At 47.2% G+C, this 22,076-nt stretch overlaps 1 protein-coding gene across 2 annotated transcripts in view; it reads right to left on the reverse strand.

The window, feature by feature from the left end:
* The window catches only part of il34 (interleukin 34), a 78,799-nt gene extending 74,986 nt beyond the window's left edge, over window positions 1-3,813 (reverse strand). For both annotated transcript variants that reach the window (XM_072466803.1, XM_072466802.1), the window contains exon 1: window positions 3,741-3,813. The gene's annotated coding sequence lies outside the window, so the exon portion shown is untranslated. The remainder of the gene's footprint in view (window positions 1-3,740) is intronic.
* Window positions 3,814-22,076: the final 18,263 nt, after the last annotated feature.

The raw sequence follows: 22,076 nt of genomic DNA on the forward strand, positions 1-22,076 counted from the left end.
GAAATTAGAATTCAAGAAAATTCTGGGGTTAATAATGTGACCATGAAACAATTGTTGTAAAGACACATCTGGTTAATTCATGCCCTTGAGGTAAGGGAAGGAAATCTGCCATCCTTAACTGGTCTGGCCTACATGCAACTCCACAGCAATGTGGTTGATTCTTTAAAAAATGCCATTCAGTTGAAGGGCAATAGCGATGAATAATAGAAATATCACTATCCTGTTCACAATGCTTCCAAGTTTTATCTCATCTGCAAATTTTGAAATTAATATAGATCAAGAAAAGTAGGAGAAGTCCTAGTACTGACCCCAGGAAGCTCCGCTATAAACATTCCCCCATCCAAAACAGCAACTGTTCGGTATTATTATCTACTTCCTATCACTCATCTAATTTCATATCCATGCCACCAAGCCTTTTAGTTCATGAACTTTATGATAAGCCTCTTATGCAGTATTTTATCAAATGCCTTTTGAAAGTCCATACATAACACATTCCGCTCTGCCACCTCATCAAAACAATTTGGTTAAACACAATTCTCCCTGAACAAATAAAGATATTACCTTAGAAAGCACTTGTCTTACACCTTCCATACATTGGTTGAAGGATAGATAATGACCAGGACATAGTCCCTGTCTCTGGAAATGGGGTTAGAACCCACAACTCAGCGAACAAGTGTTATCACTGACCAAACCATGTTAGGGAGAAAAAGCTACTTAAGACAACATTAACTTTTCCAGGGATATGGTTACGAGGAAAAAAAATCCAAAAAGTGTTATTTTTCAGAAATCTAGAACACGCTCAAGTTTACACTTTCTACTTTCAATATTGTGGTCTGACCTTAGTTGCAGACTCACGACTATCATAGAATTGTTACAGTGCAGGAGGAGACCATTCAGCCCATCTTATTTGTGTGGGCTCTCCGAATAAGCATTTCCTTGCCTTCTCCCCAGAACCCTGCGCGTTATTTAAAAAGAAAACAAACATCTAATTCCGTCTTGAATGCCTTGATTGAACCTGCCTCAAACACACTCTCAGGCAGTGCATTCCCGACCCTCACCACTCTCGTTTGAAAAAAAAGCTTCTCTTCACATAGCTCCTGTCTCTTTTATCTTAAATCTGTGTCCTCTGGTTCTCACGGCACGGCCGCACAGTGGTTAGCACTGTTGCTTCACAGCGCCAGAGACCTGGGTTTGATTCCCGGCTTGGGTCACTGTGCGAAGTCTGCACATTCTCCCTGTGTCTGCGTGGGTTTCCTCCGGGTGCTCCGGTTTCCTCCCACAGTCCAAAGACGTGCAGGTTAGGTGGATTGGCCATGTTAAATTGCCCTTAGTGTCCAAAATTGCCCTTAGTGTTGGGTGGGGTTACTGGGTTATGGGGACATGCTTGTTAGGTGAATTGGTCATTCTGAATTCTCCCTCGGTGTACCTGACCAGGCGCCGGAGTGTGGCGACTAGCGGCTTTTCACAGTAACTTCATTGCAGTGTTAATGTAAGCCTACTTGTGACAATAGAGATTATTATTATCCTTCTGCCAATGGAAATCCATCTATTCTGTCCAGTAAACAGTTCAGCAAAGTTCTGAAGAGCCATATTGGGCTTGAAATTTTAATTCTCTTTCCTTCTCTTTCTCTTTCCACAGATGTTGCTAGACTTTTTCCAGAACTACCTGGTTTTATTTCAGTTAATTTATTATATTGTTCCGAAATATATAGGTTAGCTAGTCAGGTTCAAAGGAAGGCATCAATCACGCCACATGTCTCAGCTTGGAGCATCCAACAAGAGCATTGTGAAAGGCCAGTGGTTGGTCCAGCTTAACACCAACTGGGGAAGGGCTCTCCAAATAAACACATTTTGACGGTCATTTTTACAATGTGGGTTTACTGGCTCTCTCGCACAAGAGTAACGCAACTGCGTGGACCAGGAACTTCCGACAGTATTTGCCTGAAGGTACGATGCTGCCACGCTGCGGCAGTTTTAATACAGGTAAACTTCCTCCTTACTTTCTAAATCTAAATCAAGTTATCAAAAACATATCGTGCAAATTGTACTCGCCTCTCAGATCTGGGAAAAGTGACACTATAAGGGTACATTCAGCATTCCAACACGCTTTCCTTCCAGACTAATGTTGCAATTTTAATTATTTTGCTGGAACCGGCTTGATGAAAAAACATTAACCACGCATGTAATTCTTATCCAACTTTAAGGCGAACTTTCTGAATTGGAAAAACATGCTGGCAGATCACAGTGACAGTTGGATTGTTAAAATCAGAAGGTTGAACTCGAACAGCAGACACGAAATAGAAATTCCACACCGCTGCAATATTTTCCAAGACTGTGTCATTGTAAAGAGCCCCCAACACAATTACCCCAGCCCCAGACACATAGACCCCAGCCCCCCGACACACACACCAACAGACCCCAGACCCCCACACAAAACAGCCCCCAGCCCCACACAGAACAGACCCCTGCCCCCCCCCCCACACACCAACAGACCCAGCCCCACACAGAACAGACCCCAGACCCCCCCCCCCCACAAAACAGCCCCCACACACCAACAGACCCAGCCCCACACAGAAGACCCCAGATCCCCACACACCAACAGCCCCCAGCCCCACACAGAAGACCCCAGACCCCCCACCCACACCAACAGCCCCAGCCACACACAGAACAGACCCCAGACCCCCCCCCACAAAACAGCCCCCAGCCCCACACAGAACAGACCCCAGACCCCCCACACACCAACAGACCCAGCCCCACACAGAAGACCCCAGACCCCCACACACCAACAGCCCCAGCCACACACAGAACAGACCCCAGACTCCCCCCCACATACCAACACAACCCAGCCCCACACAGAACAGACCCCCCCCCCACATACCAACACAACCCAGCCCCACACAGAACAGACCCCCACAGACCCCCCCCCCACATACCAACACAACCCAGCCCCACACAGAACAGACCCCCACAGACCCCCCCCCACATACCAACACAACCCAGCCCCACACAGAACAGACCCCCACAGACCCCCCCCACACACACATCAACAGACCCAGCCCCAGACAGAATAGACCCCAGACCGCCCCCCCCCCAAAGCCCCAGACAGAACAGACCCCCCACACACCAACACAACCCAGCCCCACACAGAACAGACCCCCCCCACACACACACACACACGAACACACCCCAGCCCCCCCCCCCCCAGCCCCACACACATCCCAGTACACCCCAGCCCCACACACACCCAGCCCCAGCCCCTCACACACCCCAGCCCCACACACAACATACTCCAGCCCCACACACATCCACGACCCCAGCCCCACGCGCACCCTGGCCCCACACAACAGACCCCAGACCCACATACATTACAGACCCTAGCCCCTCACGGTGCGCACCCTAGCCCCTCACACACACAACAGACCCCAGACCCACACGCAAGCAGACTGGAGACAGAAGGAAATGCACGTTTGTAAGAAATCCTGCGCAGCCCGAACGAAAACTTTCTCAGTCGGCAATCTGGTTTAATATTTCATACTGCTCTGGCAGGCAACTTAAACCTCCCGACTGTTTAAATCGTAAAATCGCGCTTTTACCTTAATGAGACTGCAAACCCAATTCAAGAAGTGCTCCATCCAAAGATGCTATCATTGCTCAAAAAAACAACTTGGTTTTTGAAAAAGAAAAATTGTTAATTAGGTTGCAATTTTGCAGCTTCAGTGCATAGTGATTGGTCCACTTACTTTGCCTGTTGCTTTAAGCTGCAGATGTTGCTGGACAGCTCTCTTCTGCTGCTGCTACTCCTGTCACTGCCGGCTCTGCTGGAACTGCTGGCTCGCTGCACACCTGGTCACATGCATTCCGGGGAAACCTCCTCCGACCATTGGGCATGCGCCATCTCCGGCACGCCGGGAATTGTAGTCCAGAGGCCAAGACGGAGCTCTGCGCCTGCGCCGAAGTCTTCCCTCCCTCCCTTCCATCCCTCCAGCTTCAACTTGCTCCATGAGGGAGAAAGACGCCGCCATTTTGGATGCCAGGCTGTCAGATCTGTTTAATTCACATTTATTCTCTCTTCCTGTCCTAAAAATAAGTAGGGGTTCAGTTATAAAGAAACGTTCCAGAAAGCCTTGCATCCCAATGAAGTACTTTTGGGTTGCAGCCTCCAATATAATAGACAAATCAACTTTCATGCAGCAAGAACCCACAGTGATGAGATGATGACCAGATAATCTGCTTTTGATATCCAAGGGATAAATATGGACATCAAGGAAAAGTCCCCTTCCCTTCAAATTGAGCCAGAGGACGTTTTAACTTCGCCCTCAGGAGCCTCGATTTTACACAAAGATTAAAGCAAATTACTGCGGATGCTGGAATCGGAAACAAAAAAAAGAAAATGCTGGTCAAAATCTCAGCAGGTCTGACAGCATCGTTTCGAGTCTGGACGACTCTGTCAAAGCGAGAGAGAACTGGAAATAGGGTCCGATTTATACTGCTGTGGGGGGAGGCGTGGAGCAGTGGGGCTGGATACAGGGCCAGCGATAGTTGGAGATTGACAAAGAGACAAAGGGAATGCAAATGGGGGTGACAATGACTAAGAAGGGTGCTGATAGTGGCACATTAAGAGACCAGAATGTGTTAATGGCAGAACAGAGGTAAGCAGTGTGTCAAAGAACAAACTGGAACAGGGAACTGATGTCTCAAGTGGGTTGGGGAGAGGGGGACAATGGTGAGGGAAAAACAGATCGTGAATTGGCCTGAGGAAAGAGCTGCGCTCCGAAAGCTAGCGATTCGAAACAAACCTGTTGGACTTTTTAAAAAAAAAATTTGAGTACCCAATTCATTTTTTCCAATTAAGGGGCAATTTAGCGTGGCCAATCCACCTAGCTTTCACATTTTTGGGTTGTGGGGGCGAAACCCACGCAAACACGGGGAGAATGTGCAAACTCCACACGGACAGTGACCCAGAGCTGGGATCGAACCTGGGACCTCATCGTCGTGAGGCCGCAGTGCTAACCCACTGCGCCACCGTGCTGCCCTCTGTTGGACTTTAACCATGGTGTTGTAAACTTCTTACTGCATATAACACACATGGGCTTTGTATCCTGATTTGTATTGGCACAATTAAAGTCATACCTCAAGAATCATTTTTAGACTGCTTTGTTCACGATTTATTCTTCCAGGGTTGTTCACAGAGTTCCTGGAACTCTGTATACACCTCGCACAAGCACTACTTTGTCCTGCCATGGACTCTCCTGCGAAGCTCTCTCCAGCAGATTCAGCTGTGAGATCCTGGCCTGTCTGTGCCTCTGGTGCTCTCTTGCTTATTACAAAATAATTCATCTTAAGTTCTTCACATAGATCCTGTTGCTGGCACCTACAAAATAGAGGAATCTCTCCTCCGTGATTTTGTGCCCAAAGATTGGATGTACAAGGCATGTGAAGTTAGTGACTTGGCGGGTGCGAGACTTCTCTGCCGCCGCTTCTGACGGAAAGGATCCATCATTTGTATTTATAGGCCATTCACAGCCGGCATTCTTTTTTTTAAACTTTGAAATTTTATTTCCGATAGCTGATTATCCCAAGTTTATGACTTTTTACTACTGAAAATTATGGAAATTTCAGTTGAACATTCGCACCGTTACATTTACACACAAACATTGTTTTAAATAAAATCCCATTTGTTTAGAAATTTAAACAAGTGTAGAAAAAAGTACAATTGTGTATCTACTTTACAAACTATGACTTTAAACGAGATGAAGTAACTTGTCAAACAGATATAATGACACAATATTTGTTACTGGTTCCACTGCATTGCACTATCCAAACATCCAAGTCATCTCCATTCTCACTAAAAGCACTTACTTCCTGGTTTCCAGAGAATGGTGACACAAAAATGATGACTATAGGATTCTTCCAGTGTTGGCATGTGTCAGCCGTATTAACTGGCCTCATTTGATTGATATTCCTTGCTGACAAACCTGGCTTGGCTTCCCTCTCACTGTCCAGTAGCTGCATCCACCCCAATCACAAACTGCTGACCACTTCCCGACCCGTCCTTCACATCATGGGAGTGCAAGTGGACGTTGTGCCGGCCGTTGAGCAGCTTGACAATGGAACTGTGGTCACATGCTGCCGATCAGTGGCGGGGACGACCTGAGCAGTGCGCAGAGGCTGGGGCCACCACCGCTAGCATCGCGCGCCTACGTTGTCGCTCGTCAGCCCCTTTTCCCCACCCCTCACACTTACGCAGTGACCAGCACACAACCCAGCCTCAAACCACCCTGCCCCCTCGAACGCCGCATACAACTGGGGACCCGCAGCCAGCATTCTTAAAAGCCAATCATGGCCGTTGGGTACTTCTTCCCGTGATCAGGAACGCCGCGACCGATTTCACCGACCCCCCCAATGATCCACTCACGGGTCACAACTCTGAGTTTGAAAATCCTGCACAATGTAATAATGATTTCCTTTGGTTCTTTTACCAATCGCCTTAAATCAGTCTGTTCTTCAAATCAGTTGTCTGGTTCTTAACTCTACCTTTACTGGGTACAGTTTCTCTCTGTCTGCCCTGTCTAGACCCTGCAGGATTTTGAATACCTCAATCACAACTTTTGTCCATCTCCCCTTCTCGAAGAAGAACAATTCCTGGAGCCATTCTCATGAATATATTCTGTACCTCACCAACAGGAATACCTACTCTCATGGAGAAAATTAAGGGACAGATTGCCCTGTCACTGATATATAGTGTAAGTCTCAGTGCAAAACAGGTGGTGACAACTACTCGGTATACTAGGACCTTTGTTGACTTGTCGTGATCTTTGTTATCAAACACTCACTGCTGTAGTTTGTAGAAGGCTGAATAGGTACAGTTAGAGTGTCATAAAATTCCCACAGTGCAGGAGGAGGCCATTTGGCCCATCAAGTCTGCACCGATCCTCTGAAAGAGCCCCCAACCAGGCCAACTTCCCCGTCCTCTCCCTGTAATCCCTCTAAGAGGCAATTTAGCATGGCCAATCCACCTAACTTGTCCATCTTTGGGCATCAGTTGATCACATCAGTTGATCCAGCATTGGATCTCCTCATCAATGGTGGCCGTTTGAGAGAGGTGGCTGCAAAGATATATATGTCTATTATGTGGCACGTTATCAAATGATTTTTGGAAGTGCATTTTGCACATCAAACACATTCACCTTATCGACTTCATCAAAAGACACAATCAAGTTAGTTAAACAAGATTTGTCTTTAATGAATCAGTGCTGGCTTTCTATAATTTATCCGCACTTGTTAATGACTGTTAATTTTGCCCCAATTATTGTATCTAAAAGCTTCCGAATTGTTAAAGATTCTGAAAAAATTTAAAAATGTCAATGTAAAATATTACTCTATGGTGGAAGTGCAGAGGTATTACATTTGTGGTTTTCTGAGCTACTGCCAGAAACTAAGGGATTTTGAAAGATCACAACTAGTGCATCCACAATCTCTGCAGCCACTTCTTTGTGTCTTGAGGATGGAGAAGCTACCAGTCCTGTAGAGTGTTTCCAGCATTTTCTTTATTATTATATCGGTTAATAATGCTACAAATGCTTGACCTAGGAAGGAAGTACAGAAGGTTTTTTGAATAAATCTGTTTCAAATTTTTATTCTTTAAAAAAAAAAGCTTCCCACCACGGAGATTTCGCTGACTGACGTATAGTTGATGGTTTATTCTGAAACACTTTTTTTGAATAAGACCATAAGACCATAAGACATAGGAGTGGAAGTAAGGACATTCGGCCCATCGAGTCCACTCCACCATTCAATCATGGCTGATTTCAACTCCATTTACCCGCTCTCTCTCCATAGCCCTTAATTCCTCGAGAAATCAAGAATTTATCAACTTCTGTTTTACAGACACTCAACGTCCCAGCCTCCACCGCCCTCTGTGGCAATGAATTCCACAGACCCACCACTCTCTGGCTGAAGAAATTTCTCCTCATCTCTGTTCTAAAGTGACTCCCTTTTATTCTAAGGCTGTGCCCCCGGGTCCTAGTCTCCCCTGCTAATGGAAACAACTTCCCTACGTCCACCCTGTCTAAGCCATTCATTGTCTTATAAGTTTCTATTAGATCTATCCTCAACCTCCTAAACTCCAATGAATATAATCCCAGGATCCTCAGACGTTCATCGTATGTTAGGCCTACCATTCCTGGGATCATCCGTGTGAATCTCCGCTGGACCCGCTAAAGTGCCAGTATGTCCTTCCTGAGGTGTGCGGCCCAAAATTGCTCACAGTATTCTAAATGGGGCCTAACTAGTGCTTTATAAAGCTTCAGAAGTACATCCCTGCTTTTATATTCTAAGCCTCTTGAGATAAATGACAACATTGCATTTGCTTTCTTAATTACGGACTCAACCTGCAAGTTTACCTTTAGAGAATCCTGGACTAGGACTCCCAAGTCCCTTTGCACTTCAGCATTATGAATTTTGTCACCGTTTAGAAAATAGTCCATGCCTCTATTCTTTTTTCCAAAGTGCAAGACCTCGCACTTGCCCACGTTGAATTTCATCAGCCATTTCTTGGACCACTCTCCTAAACTGTCTAAATCTTTCTGCAGCCTCCCCACCTCTTCAATACTACCTGCCCCTCCACCTATCTTTGTATCATCGGCAAACATAGCCAGAATGCCCCCAGTCCCGTCATTTAGATCGTTAATATATAAAGAGAACAGCTGGCCCCAACACTGAACCCTGCGGGACACCACTCGTCACCGGTTGCCATTCCGAAAAAGAACCTTTTATCCCAACTCTCTGCCTTCTGCCTGACTGCCAATCGTCAATCCATGTTAGTACCTTGCCTCGAATACCATGGACCCTTATTTTACTCAGCAGTCTCCCGTGAGGCACCTTATTAAAGGCCTTTTGGAAGTCAAGATAGATAACATCCATTGGCTCTCCTTGGTCTAACCTATTTTTTATCTCTTCAAAGAATTCTAACAGGTTTGTCAGGCATGACCTCCCCTTACTAAATCCATGCTGACTTGTCCTACTCCGACCCTGCACTTCCAAGAATTTAGAAATCTCACCCTTAACAATGGATTCTAGAATCTTGCCAACAACCGAGGTTAGGCTAATTGGCCTATAATTTTCCATCTTTTTTCTTGTTCCCTTCTTGAACTTGTTACAACAGTGATTTTCCCATCCTCTGGAACTTTCCCTGACTCCAGTGACTTTTGAAAGATCATAACTAACGCCTCCACTATTTCTTCAGCTATCTCCTTTAGAATGGAGGTTGTAATATTTGCAAATCTCTAATCCTGTGGCACCACTCTGAGTCTCAGGATCGGAGGATTATGGTCAGCACCTCTACAATTTCTACCGTTACCTCCTTCAGTATCTTTGGATACATTCAACTAATCCTGGTGATTTATCAATTTGAAGCATGGAAAATCTTCCCAACACCTCCCGTTGATCAATTTTTAATCCACCCAGTGTCTCAACTAACTCCTCTTTTGCTTTGATTTTGGCAGTGTTTTCTTCCTTGTTAAAGACAGATACAAAGTGTTCATTTAATATCTCAGTGAGTCCTCAACCTCCATGTATAGAATACCTTTCAAGCCATAATCACCCCATTCTTCCTTTTAGTATTCTTTTATATACCTATCGAAAATGTTTGGATTTATTTTTATGCTGGTTGCCAGTCTATTCTTACAGATTCTTTTTGTGTCTTATTTCTTTTATCACTACCCCCCTGAACATTTTATATTCAGCCTGATCTCATTTTGTGTTATGAACCTGACACCTGTCATACGCCCTCTTTTTCTGCTTAATCTTTCCATCCCTTTCACCGCCCAGAAAGTTCTGGCTTTGGTCACCCTAGCTTCCCTCCTTATGAGATTATATCTCAGCTGCACCTGAAATATCTCTTTTTTAAAGGCAGCCATTGTTCCATTATAGTTTGGCCTGCCAATCTTGGATTTCAATTTACCTGGAACAGATCTGTTCTAATCCCCATTGAAATTGACCCGACCCCGATTAATTATTCTTAATCTGGATTTCTCTTTGTCCTTTTCCATAGCTAACCTAAACCTTATGACATGTTGTGGAGCACCTGAGGAAGGAGCAGCGCTCTGAAAGCTAGTGACATCGAAACAAACCTGTTGGACTTTAACCTGGTGTTGTAAGACTTCGTACTTATGACATGTGATCACTGTCACTCAAATATTTCCCGATTGACATTTTATCTACTGGACCCACCTTCCCTAGAATCAGATCCAGCAATGCTTTCTTCCCCATTTTGCCAGGAACATATTGAGAAAGAAAAATCTCCTTAACACATTATGAAACTCTTCTACCTTCTTGTCCTTTACATCCTCACCATCCTAGTGGTTCTGTGTTGAAATTCACAGAGTAGGACCAACAACCTTTTTATTTATTGGGATGTAGTCTTCCCCCTCTAATTGATGACATTAGAGAACAGAACCAAACATTCAACTCTATATATTCAAGGCTGAGATTGATAGATATTTAATCTTGGATGCAAGGGACATGGGGAGAGGGCAGGGAATTGGAGTTGAGGTAGAAGATCAGTCAGGATTGTATTGAATAGCGGAACAGGTTCGATGGCTCGATGGCCTCTCCTTCACCTATGTGTTATTCTCTTATGTTCTCTACCACCCACCATCACTACTGCTCCTGTTGCTGTGCTTACTGTAATTCAGGGGAAGCCCTGCTTTATCAGGTGAGGGACCCTGTATGATGGCATGGTGACTATCTGATGAGCTCTTATAATAATAATTTTATTGTCACAAGTACGCTTACATTAACACTGCAATGAAGTTACTGTGAAAAGCCCCTAAGTCGCCACATTCCAGTGCCTGTTCGGGTACACAGAGGAAGAATTCAGAATATCCAATTCACCTAACAGAACGTCTTTCAGGGCTTGTGGGAGCAAACCGGAGCACCTGGAGGAAACCCACGCAGACACAGGGAGAATGTGCAAATTCCACACAGACAGTGACCCAAGCCGGGAATCGAACCTGGGACCCTGGAACTGTGAAGCAACAGTGCTACCCACTGTGCTACCGTGTCACCCTTTGACTACCTGTCAGGTCTCCCCACCCTAACATCCAGTTCCTCCTCCTGCCTTCCATCTAACCCATGACCCACATCATTCGTTATCCATTTCTTACCATGTTGGCCATGAAGCACATCACCTTCAGTTTCCAGCAACACTTCCTCAGGCTTGCTTACATCATCAATCTGTCTCTTTTCCTCACTGCTATTTCCACTTCACTGTTATCTTTTTCTATTATTCAGTCTGGGGATGAGTGTTGCTAGAAATGCTAATATTTATTGGTACTCCTTCGTTGCTCTTGATAAGGTGGTGGTGAGCAGACAACTTGAATCGCTGGAAATAATGTGATGCAGGTACACCCACAGTGCTGTTAAGGAAGGAGTACCATGATTTTGGCCCAGCAACAGTGAAGGAATGGTAATATAGTTCCAAGTCAGTGAAAATTGGAGTTGATGGTGTTCGCATGCATCTGCTGCCCTTGTTCTTCCAGCTGATAGAGGTCAAGGGCTTGAAAGGTGCTGGCATATTCTTCCTCAGTAAACACATCTTTGATGATTTTGTCAACACTTCCATTCTTTCCAACCAGCAAGTTTTATTTAACGTTTTCTTACCAAAGTCCTGGAATATGCTGCTCTTCCCAAATTCACAGTAGTGACACTACTGGTAGCAGTTCTGTCTCAGGACAGAGAGGGTTATGTGTTGAACCTGCAGCCCACCCAACTCACACATCCAATTTGTCAATGTAGTACCTACAAGAAGCACAAGGCCGGGGGACTGTGTTCCTGGCAGGAAACACAACAACTGACTTAATTTTTCTCCTGTGCCCAGAAGAATAAATCCCAGCTTGTTTTCATGTCAGGTAAATCTGAGCAGCTAACTTGCTACCCAGAAAGAAAATCAGGAAGAGGTTGAAAATTGCGCAGGCTGGGAAGTGCTGGGAAGGGGAGGCCCAAATTTCCTTTACATGGATCCTGTTCGCCACCAAGGAAAGGATAACAAAGAGCTCTCAGCCTATTCCACAACGTGTGTTTGCTCATTCATGGGATATGAGGGCAGCTGGCAAGGGCAGCATTTATTGCCCATCATTAACTGCCATTAAGAAAGTGGTGCTGAACCACCTTCTTGAACCACCACAATTCATGTTGTGTAGGAAGGGGGTTACAGTATTTTGACTGAGTGATGCTGATGTCTTTTTTGGCAAGTGGAACTCTTGCCCTTTAGGGATATAAACTGGTTCTGTATTGTTGTGTTATTCACCCTGGGGTAACACGGACTGCAACAAGATGCAGATGAACTGTAAAGCATACACTAAACATAGGCATTGGTTCAATATGATTTATTGAACTTCTGTAACTATGCACACAGCTGGCTGTGGGTTGACACTCCACTACTCTAAGTGTACTAACTCTAACTTACTAGACCAGGCTAGCTCTGATCCAGGTGTAGAAGGTGTTGACTGATATATACACTCTGACTGTCACTACAGTTGTCACCAGTGGAAAGAGGCGGAGTGCTGATGCCTCGTGTGTTTTATAGTTGGAAGCCCCTCTCTGGTGTTCTGCCTGGTGATTGGTTGTGTTCTGTCCTGTATGTTGATTGGCTAACCTGGGTGTCTGTCACTGCCTGTTTTTACCTCATGATATGCATGGGTGCATATTATGACATCCCCCTTTTTAAAAAAAAAATTGGTCGGTTGCTTAGAGCATATACGACATATTTACAGAGATAACTATTTACAGCAAATGGCGAGTGAATGCATATGTACATGTTAGGTGTCTAGAGTGCAGATACAGAACAATATATACAATGAAGCCTTACAACACCAGGTTAAAGTCCAACAGGTTTGTTTCAAACACTAGCTTTCGGAGCGCTGCTCCTTCCTCAGGTGAATGAAGAGGTATGTTCGCATAGTATGCTCGCATTCTATGCATTGTCTTGCATCTTTGAATTTGTCTATATTTATGTTTCTGGAACATACCTCTTCATTCACCTGAGGAAGGAGCAGCGTCGAAAGCTAATGTTTGAAACAAACCTGTTGGACTTTAACCTGGTGTTGTAAGACTTCTTACTGTGCTCACCCCAGTCCAACGCTGGCATCTCCACATCAATATATACAAAGGAAATGTTTATAAGTCCAATCTCTGGGGCTGGCGTTGGATCCTTGTTGATTATCTGGGAGGTGGAGGTGGGGACGATGGCGCCTTGACAGGCGGGATTGCAGCCAGATTGGTGGCCTCGTGGAGCAAGGTGTCTGGAAAAGGCATAACGACATCTTGGAACATGAGATCCAGTGGTGGGCAGGCAAGTTTGCGTAGTGCCCTTCTGTTGCGCCTGACTATGGATCCATCAGCCACGTGAACCACGAACGACCTGGGAGCAGCCTGTCGAACAACAACAGCTGGAGCTGACCAGCCGCCACCAGGCAACTTGATGCGAACAGCATCTTCCGGAGAGAGCACAGGCAAATCAGTAGCATGAGCATCGTATGTCAGCTTTTGCCGGTTTCTGAGTTGCTGCACCTTTTGCACCACTGGGAGGTGATCCAGGTCAGGTAATTGAATGGCCGGAACAGTCGTCCGCAAGTCACGATTCATAAGGAGTTGTGCCGGAGACATACCGGTGGATAGAGGGATTGCCCTGTACGTCGGGAGCGCAAGGTTAAAGTCAGAAGCTGAGTCCGCAGCCTTGCAGAGCATTTGCTTCACGATATGGACCCCTTTTTTGACCTTTCCGTTAGATTACGGGTAATGCGGGCTCGAGGTGATGTGCTTGAACTGGTATAGCTTCGCGAAGTTGGACCACTCTTGGCTGTAGACCAATGACCATGAGCGGAATACCATGTTGGCAAATGTCTCCTTGCAGGCCTTGATGACAGTCCTTGATGTGAGGTCGGACAGTTTCACCACTTAGCAGTCAATTATAAGCACGTAGTCACGCCCATTGGCGTGAGAAAGGTCGATTCCCACCTTAGACCACGGAGAGGTCACAATCTCGTGTTGCTGGAGTGTTTCTTTGGGCTGAGCAGGCTGGAAACGCTGCCAAGTCGCACAAATGAGGACCATGTTGGATATGTCCTCGTTGATGCCAGGCCAATATTCAGCCTGTCGGGCTCTGCGCCTGCATTTCTCGATACCGAGGTGTCCCTCGTGGATCTGTTTGAGCACTAAGCTCTGGAGGCTGCGAGGAATAACGATGCGCTCTAACTTGAGGAGGATCCCCTCGACAACTGTTAGGTCATCCTTGATATTGAAGAACTGGGGGCATTGCCCTTTCTGCCAGCCATTTGTAAGGTGATGTATGACCCGCTGCAGAAGAGGGTCCTTGACAGTCTCTTCTCGAATGTTGAGGACTCGTTCGTCTGAGGCCGGGAGTTTGCTGGCACACAGTCGCACCTGTGCCTCAATTTGGCGGATGAAGTCGACCTGTTCACAGGGCGAGGTGATGGCACGAGACAGGGCATCTGCAATGATTAGCTCCTTTCCAGGTGTGTAAACCAGTTCGAAATCATACCTGCGGAGTCGAAGGAGAATGCGCTGAAGCCTGGGCGTCATGTCATTCAAGTCCTTGTGAATGATATGGACTAGGGGTCTGTGGTCAGTCTCTACTGTGAAGGTTGGTAGACCATAGACGTAATCATGGAACTTTAGAATACCGGTGAGGTGGCCCAGGCACTCTTTCTCTATCTGAGCAGACCTTTGCTCAGTGGGAGTCATGGCCCTTGATGCATAGGCCACTGGAGCCCAGGATGAGAAGTCATCCTTCTGGAGGAGCACCGCACCAATGCTGTCCTGGCTGGCGTCCGTGGAGATTTTAGTCTCCCGCTCTGGGTCAAAAACACTAGTACCGGAGCGTGGGTAGCCACCGGAAGGTGGTGGTCTTCTTCAGCAGTGTGTGATGCGAGGTTGGGAATGAACTTTCCCTAGAAGTTAACCATACCCAGGAAGCGAATACGGCCTTTTTGTCTTCCGGGGTCTTCATGGTGTTGATGGCCTTGACTTTGTTTGAGTCCGGTTGCACACCCTGCTGGGATATTTGATCACCCAAAAACTTGATTGATGAAATGCCAAAGGAGCATTTGGCCTTGTTCAACTTGAGGCCATTGGCATGTATGCGTCTAAAGACTTGTTGGAGACAAGATATGTGTTCCTCTGGAGTCGTGGACCATATAATGACGTCATCAACATAAACCTGCACACCCTCAATGCCCTACAGCATCTGTTCCATGATCCTGTGAAAGATTTCAGAGGCTGAAACAATACCAAATGGCATGTGGTTATAACAGTACCTTCCGAAAGGTGTATTAGACGTGCAGATCTTCCTGCTGGACTCGTCCAGTTGTATCTGCCAGAAGCCACGCGATGCATCTAGCTTTGTGAAGAATTTTGCATGTGCCATCTCACTTGTCAACTCCTCCCGCTTCGGGATTGGGTAGTGTTCCCGCATTATGTTTTGGTTAAGATCCTTGGGATCTATACATATGCGTAGTTCTCCAGAGGGCTTCTTCACACAGACCATCGAGCTGACCCAGTCAGTCGGTTCCGTCACTTTAGAGATTATTCCCTGATCTTGGAGCTCCTGCAGCTGCGCCTTTAAACGGTCCTTCAGGGGAGCCAGTACTCGGCGTGGTGCACAGATCACAGGCGTGGCATCAGGCCTGAGTAAGATTCTGTCGCGGTACGGCAGCGTACCCATCCCACTGAATACGTCCGGGTATTGTGATAGGATTTCGTCAATGTCAGCCTGCAGATTCATGTTGGCAGAGGACATGGCATGTACGAGCTGGACGAGATTGAGTAGTTTGCATGCATGGGCACTAAGCAGGGAAGCCTTGTCAGGCTTGACGATGTCAAACCGCAATGTGGCTTTGATGGCCCTGTTGGAGACATGCAGGTGACAGGACCCTAATGCAGTTATGGCATTGCCATTATAATCAAGCAGCTGGCAGGCCGTCGGAATAATTCGTGGCTGCCTTTGGATGCGAGCAAGATCTGCTTGAGATATGAGATTGGCTGAAGCACCAGTGTCCAGCTTGAACCGGATGCTGCATTGGTTAACTTGTACGACAGCACGCCATTCGTCCGCAGAATCCACGTTGAGGATGGGTACGCGTGTTGCTGAATTTGAGGAGGCCTTATCGTACATGGTAATGATGCCCACACGATATGGGGACTCCAGGCAGTCGTCCTCTAGATCCGTGGTGGTACCAGGTTCCGAATCCAGCAGCCTTGCTGCACACTTCAAATGCGTTTGCGTTGGAACTGGGATCGCTGGCCCATGATCGGAGGTGCAGACCTGCACAAGGCTGCTTAATGGCCAGGCTTCCTACAATTTAAACATCGCCTGCCTCTTGCAGGGCATTGCCGCTTTAAGTGGGCGGTGCTGTTGCTAACTTTGGTTGGCTCTTAATTTGTTGCCCGTTGTGTCTTTACTTAATTTGCTCTGTTTCTATAACCTTTGCTCTAGAGTCGCCAGGTATCTTTATGATACCGCCATGAGGTTCAAGTTCAAGTACTGATCAATAACTCAACACACCAATTAGTAAGATTCAAATTAAAACACATTTATTATACACAGTAAATCACTACTTATGCATATAACTCTACTTTCTAGTTTCTCGACTATTTCTATCGCTAAAAGGCCTAAACGTAGCTTAGGAACTGGCCCACCAGGTCAGGGGAACAAATTACCTTTCGTTCGATTCTGAGTCTGCAGGATTCAAAAGCTGGTATGGACTGGTAGCTAGGAGCGCCTATCTCGTAGCGAGCGTTGACTGGAGACTTACTTGGTTGTTGCGGCAGCTTGGGCAGTTCACTGTCAAGGGTTGATTCGCGTTGCTGAGTGATCCTGCCAAGAAGACCGATTTGAACTTGGGGACTCTACTTTATAGTCCCCAGGGGCTTTGAGGCATTCGGGGTGGACCCCGTATCTGGTTCCAAGTGATTGGACTACGTTCCGATCACTTGGATCGATTTCTCCAATACTGGAGCCGTTCCCTGATCGCTGGGCGGTCCCTGAGTGTCCGTTGGCCTTCCTTTGTCTTGGCTCCTGCTGGCGCCGAGGAGTCTAACTTGGCCTTATTCACCTTACATGTTTCAATTGTACCCGGGGATCGCTCATTAGTATGCAGATGGCTGTGAGTTTCAGTGCTGTCTGGGCTTTTGCAAGTTCTAATACACAGGAGATTTTGCACTTGCTAGTTTTTGCCTGTGTTGGCTGAATTTCCCTGTAGTCTTTGCAGATCTCCATTTTAAGTCAGGAAGTGGCCAACCCAGGTGGCTACAGTGCCGCAGTTCGGGCACGTCATGACGTTGACGTCGTAACATGCACAGTGCGGTCAGCCACCGATCGCACCTGCGCAGTGTGGTCTTCGTCTGCTTTGTTCTCCTATCCGTGGTGCGCATGCGTGGGACCCCAGGAAAAGCGTGCAAAATGGCCGCCTTCATTGCTGCTAAGGCACCACATACGGGCAATGGCCTGTACACTCTCTGCCTTGTGGGAGGCAAGTTGGTCCTGTTCTGCCGATTTAAGACGGGAGTAGCGACTTTTCGCCTGTTCATGCACTTTACACGTCTCGATGGCTACTGCAGGGTCATATTTTTTATTTTTAGGAGCTGCTCTCGCAGGGCGTCGAATGGACCCCGAACACGATCTGATCCCTGATGAGGGAATCAACGGTGTCACCGTAGCTGCAGGGTTGTGCTAAAATGCGGAGATGAGTGAGAAAGGATTGGAAAGGCTCATCGTTACCCTGAAGGCGTTGCTGGAAGATATAGCGCTCAAAGCTCTCGTTCGTTTCGACTTCACAGCGACTGTCGAATTTGGCTAACACGGTCTGGAACTTGGTCCTGTCCTCGCTGTCGGCAAAAGTGAGCAAATTGAAAATTTGGATGGCCTGGTCCCCCGCAGTCGATAGGAGCAGCGCGAAATTTCTGGCATCGGACGTACTCTCGAGGCCCGAGGCCTCAATGTATGGACTGAATTTCTGCTTGAAGACCCGTCAGTTGGCGCCAAGATTTCCGGAGATCCGGAGCTGTGGAGGGGCCTGGATCTTCTCCATGCCGCTGGAAGGCACTTACTGGTCGTCACTGAATTCTTCAAGGTAAATTACTTAGATGAAGTAGCCACCCCTGGTATCATGTTGTGTATTCACCCTGGGGTAACACGGACTGCAACAAGATGCAGATGGACTGCAACAAGATGCAGATGAACTGTAATGTATACACCAAACATAGGCGTTGGTTCAATATGATTTATTGAACTTCTGTAACTATGCACACAGCTGGCTGTGGGTTGACACTCTACTACTCTAAGTGTACTAACTCTAACTAACTAGACCAGGCTAGCTCTGATCCAGGTGTAGAAGGTGCTGACTGATATATACACCCTGACTGTCACTACAGTTGTCACCAGTGGAAAGAGGCGGAGTGCTGGTGCCTCGCCTGTTTTATAGTTGGAAGCCCCCCTCTGGTGTTCTGTCTGGTGATTGGTTGTGTTCTGTCCTGTATGTTGATTGGCTAACCTGGGTGTCTGTCACTGCCTGTTTTTACCCCATGATGTGCATGGGCGCATATTATGACATGTATCACGTCAAACCCTTTCTTGAACACCTCCCACTGATCATCTCTCATTTTACTCCTTAGATTTTCCCAGTTTACTGTGGAGAGAACCACTCTCACCCCATTGTAGCTATCTTTAACTGAATCTAGAATCTCAACTGCATCATGTTTCTCCCTTTCAAACACTATGTTGAACTCATTCATATCATGGTCATTATTAGATAAATGTCCATGTATCATTAGGCTAGATAATTACCAATTATAATATATAATATTGCCTTCCTTATGTTGGCTCTAGGACATTCTTTTTGCAGAAGAATCTGAGCTCACTGAGGAAATTCACTACCATTCTTACATGTGCTCGTCTGCTTGGCCCAATCTGATTGGAAGTTAAAAGATCCCTGTAATTATGTGTGTTTATTTTTACGTATGTTAATGTTTACGGCTGGAACTTTACAGCTCCCCACCCCAAGGGATGGAATGGCAGACAAGGGGTGGGTGTTCAAAAATTGGACATCATGGCAGCAGCGCCATTCTTGATGCCAACCTATCGTCCCCACACTGCAATTTTACTGATTGATGACCATTTAAGGGCTTCCTCCTGAGATATTCCTTGTCGTGCTAAGCATGCTACAGGTGGCTTGTAAATGAGCAGAGTGCTCCTTTTCATCTGCCCATTGGAGGACCTGTCCATGCTATTCCCCCGGCATCCCTTTCCACCCCACATTATCCATCACAGATCGCAAACCCCTCATTGGGTCTTAGACTTAGAATTTACAATGCAGAAGGAGGCCATTCGGCCCATCGAGCCTGCACCGGCTCTTGGAAAGAGCACCCCACCCAAGGTCAACACCTCCACCCTATCCCCATAACCCCACCCAACACTAAGGGCAATGTTGGACACTAAGGGCAATTTATCATGGCCAATCCACCTAACCTGCACATCTTTGGACTGTGGGAGGAAACCGGAGCACCCGGAAGAAACCCATGCACACACGGGGAGGATGTGCAGACTCTGCACAGACAGTGACCCAAGTCGGAATCAAATCTGGGACCCTGGAGCTGTAAAGCAATTATGCTATCCACAATGCTACCGTGCTGCCCTTGGCTACCAGCTTGGCTCAACAAGACCTTGGACTTACCTTCATCCAGGCTTTAGGATCCTCTTCTTCAGGGGCACTGCTGAAACCAGAAAGCTGCTGTCCATTTAATTGGCCAACTGCTATGTGAGGCAAGACATCCCCCCCAGAGAGATGGAAAGTTCACTTCAAGTCAGTTAATGGTCCCAGCGTAAAACACAACCTTATGTGTGTGTTTGTGGTTAAATGTCTATATGTATACACATTAGTGTGTTTATCTATATGTGTGTGTGTTTCGGCATCAGAGACCTTGGACAAGCACTGTTCAGCACTAGATGGAATGGCACTCGTGGGAGTCTCTCATCGGTTTGGAGGCCCCTAGCTGCACGCCCTTTGGGTAAGATGGTGCCCTGGCAATGCCACCTAGATGCTAACCAGGCAAGGTCCGCAGGTGGCATTGCCAGCTGGCATTGGTGCTGCCATATTGGCACTGCCATGTTGCCATTTTTTGCTCTTGCATGATCTGTCAGGGTGCCCTGAGTGGGTGTTGGGGGGGGGGCACTGGGAACGCTCTCAGGGGGGCCTGGGGACCCTCTCATTGTGCATTTGGGCTGGGGGGCAAGTTGGGGATTGCTTCGGGGGCCACGAAGACCGGGACCTTATTTAGAAAAAAGAAAACATAAGTGGGCTGCACGGTAGCACTGTGGCTTCACAGCGCCAGGGTCCCAGGTTCGATTCCCCACTGAGTCACTGTCTGTGCAGTGACTGCACGTTCTCCCCGTGTTTGCGTGGGTTTCCTCCGGGTGCTCCGGTTTCCTCCCACAGTCCAAAGACATGCGGGTTAGGTGGATTAGCTATGATAAATCGCCCTTAGTGACCAAAAAGGTTAGGAGGGGTTATTGGGTTACGGGGATAGGGTGGACGTGAGGGCTTAAGTGGGTCAGTACAGACTCGATGGGACGAATGGCCTCCTGCACTGTATGTTCTATGTGTATATTTCCTGTACGGGCCTCCCCGAAAAAGCACCAGAATGTGGTGACTAGGGGCTTTTCACAGTAACTTCACAGAAGCCTACTTGTGACAATAAGCGACTATCATTATATTATTATTTATGTATATTATACTTAAAACCAACTCTGCTGGGCTGAACATGGAGACCGTATGGCTGATAGCTGAAGCAACTGACCTGCTTGGAACTCAGTCGTGGTAGGAGACTCCCAGGAGGACATCAGAAATGCTTTAAGTATGTCCCCAAAGCATCCCCGAAGAGGTAAAACATACCTGCTAATCCATGGAGACCCTGGTTTGTGAATAATCAAAATGGAGAAGGCTCATTTGGGAAGGCACCAAACACATCGAGAGACTTTGTTGTAAAAGTGCAAAGGTGAAATCGAGCCATCGCAGGGAGTGCACAAGCCTCCAAGCAACCCATTTACCCAACCTTTCAAGCACAACCTGCCACAAAAGTGGCAGAGTCTGCAGATCGTGCATTTCTCCCTGAACCAGAGTGGAAGCAAGTCACCCTCGATCCTGAGGGGCTGTCTAAGAGGACAAAATATTGCAGGTGTTTGTGTATATGCGTGTATTTGTGTCTGTGTGTATGCACATGTGCGGGTGTGTTTATTTGTGTGTATTTATGAGTTGAATTTTACCACAGAGGCAGAGTTGGGCTAGAGAATGGGCAAGCTGCCAATTTGATGCAGCAGCATGGTGGCACTCTTGCCCAGTATGTAGCTGCCTCTGCGATGTTTCCAGAGGCAGCTTCCTAGGGAGGACAGTCACAGTGGTGTCGAGCAGACTGATGGACATCAATTCTGTCGAGACGCTGAGTAGTAGTGAGGTACCCTCAATAATGATGCTTAGAGATTAAACTGTAAAGAAGGCTTTATTAGGCTAATAACTATGCTACAGATTTGACGAGAGCTGACTGCTATACAGACCATGAGGCAGGCCTTTATGTATGGCTCCCAGATGGGTGGAGCCAGAGGCGGAGTCCCCAGGGTTCCAAGCCTGGTCTTAAAGGGGACATCACCTTACATGATGATAAGGCAGTAACCGTTCATCACATTCATCCCCTGTTTAAAAAGGAGTCTGGCGGGGGTGAAGTGCCATCATAGGTCCATCCGTCTCGGCGGCCGGATCGTCCTCCTCGATCTCCTCAGTTCGGGCGGTGGTGCGGCGGGCACGGACGTCCCGGTTGAGGGCACATCCGGGAGCACAGCGGTCGGAGCTTCGGTCCGGGTCGGGGCAGAGGAACTAGGCAGGGCCGGGGGTAGTGGAGCCGGGGCAGAGGAACTAGGCAGGGCCGGGGGTAGCGGAACCGGCGCCGGCGGGGTGTGTAAAGGGGGGGCGCAAGGGTAGGAGCTCACCAACGGGTGGTAGGGCCGGAAG

This window comes from Scyliorhinus torazame, chromosome 10 (genome assembly GCF_047496885.1).
Source record: "Scyliorhinus torazame isolate Kashiwa2021f chromosome 10, sScyTor2.1, whole genome shotgun sequence".
In the NCBI taxonomy this organism is placed as follows: domain Eukaryota; kingdom Metazoa; phylum Chordata; class Chondrichthyes; order Carcharhiniformes; family Scyliorhinidae; genus Scyliorhinus; species Scyliorhinus torazame.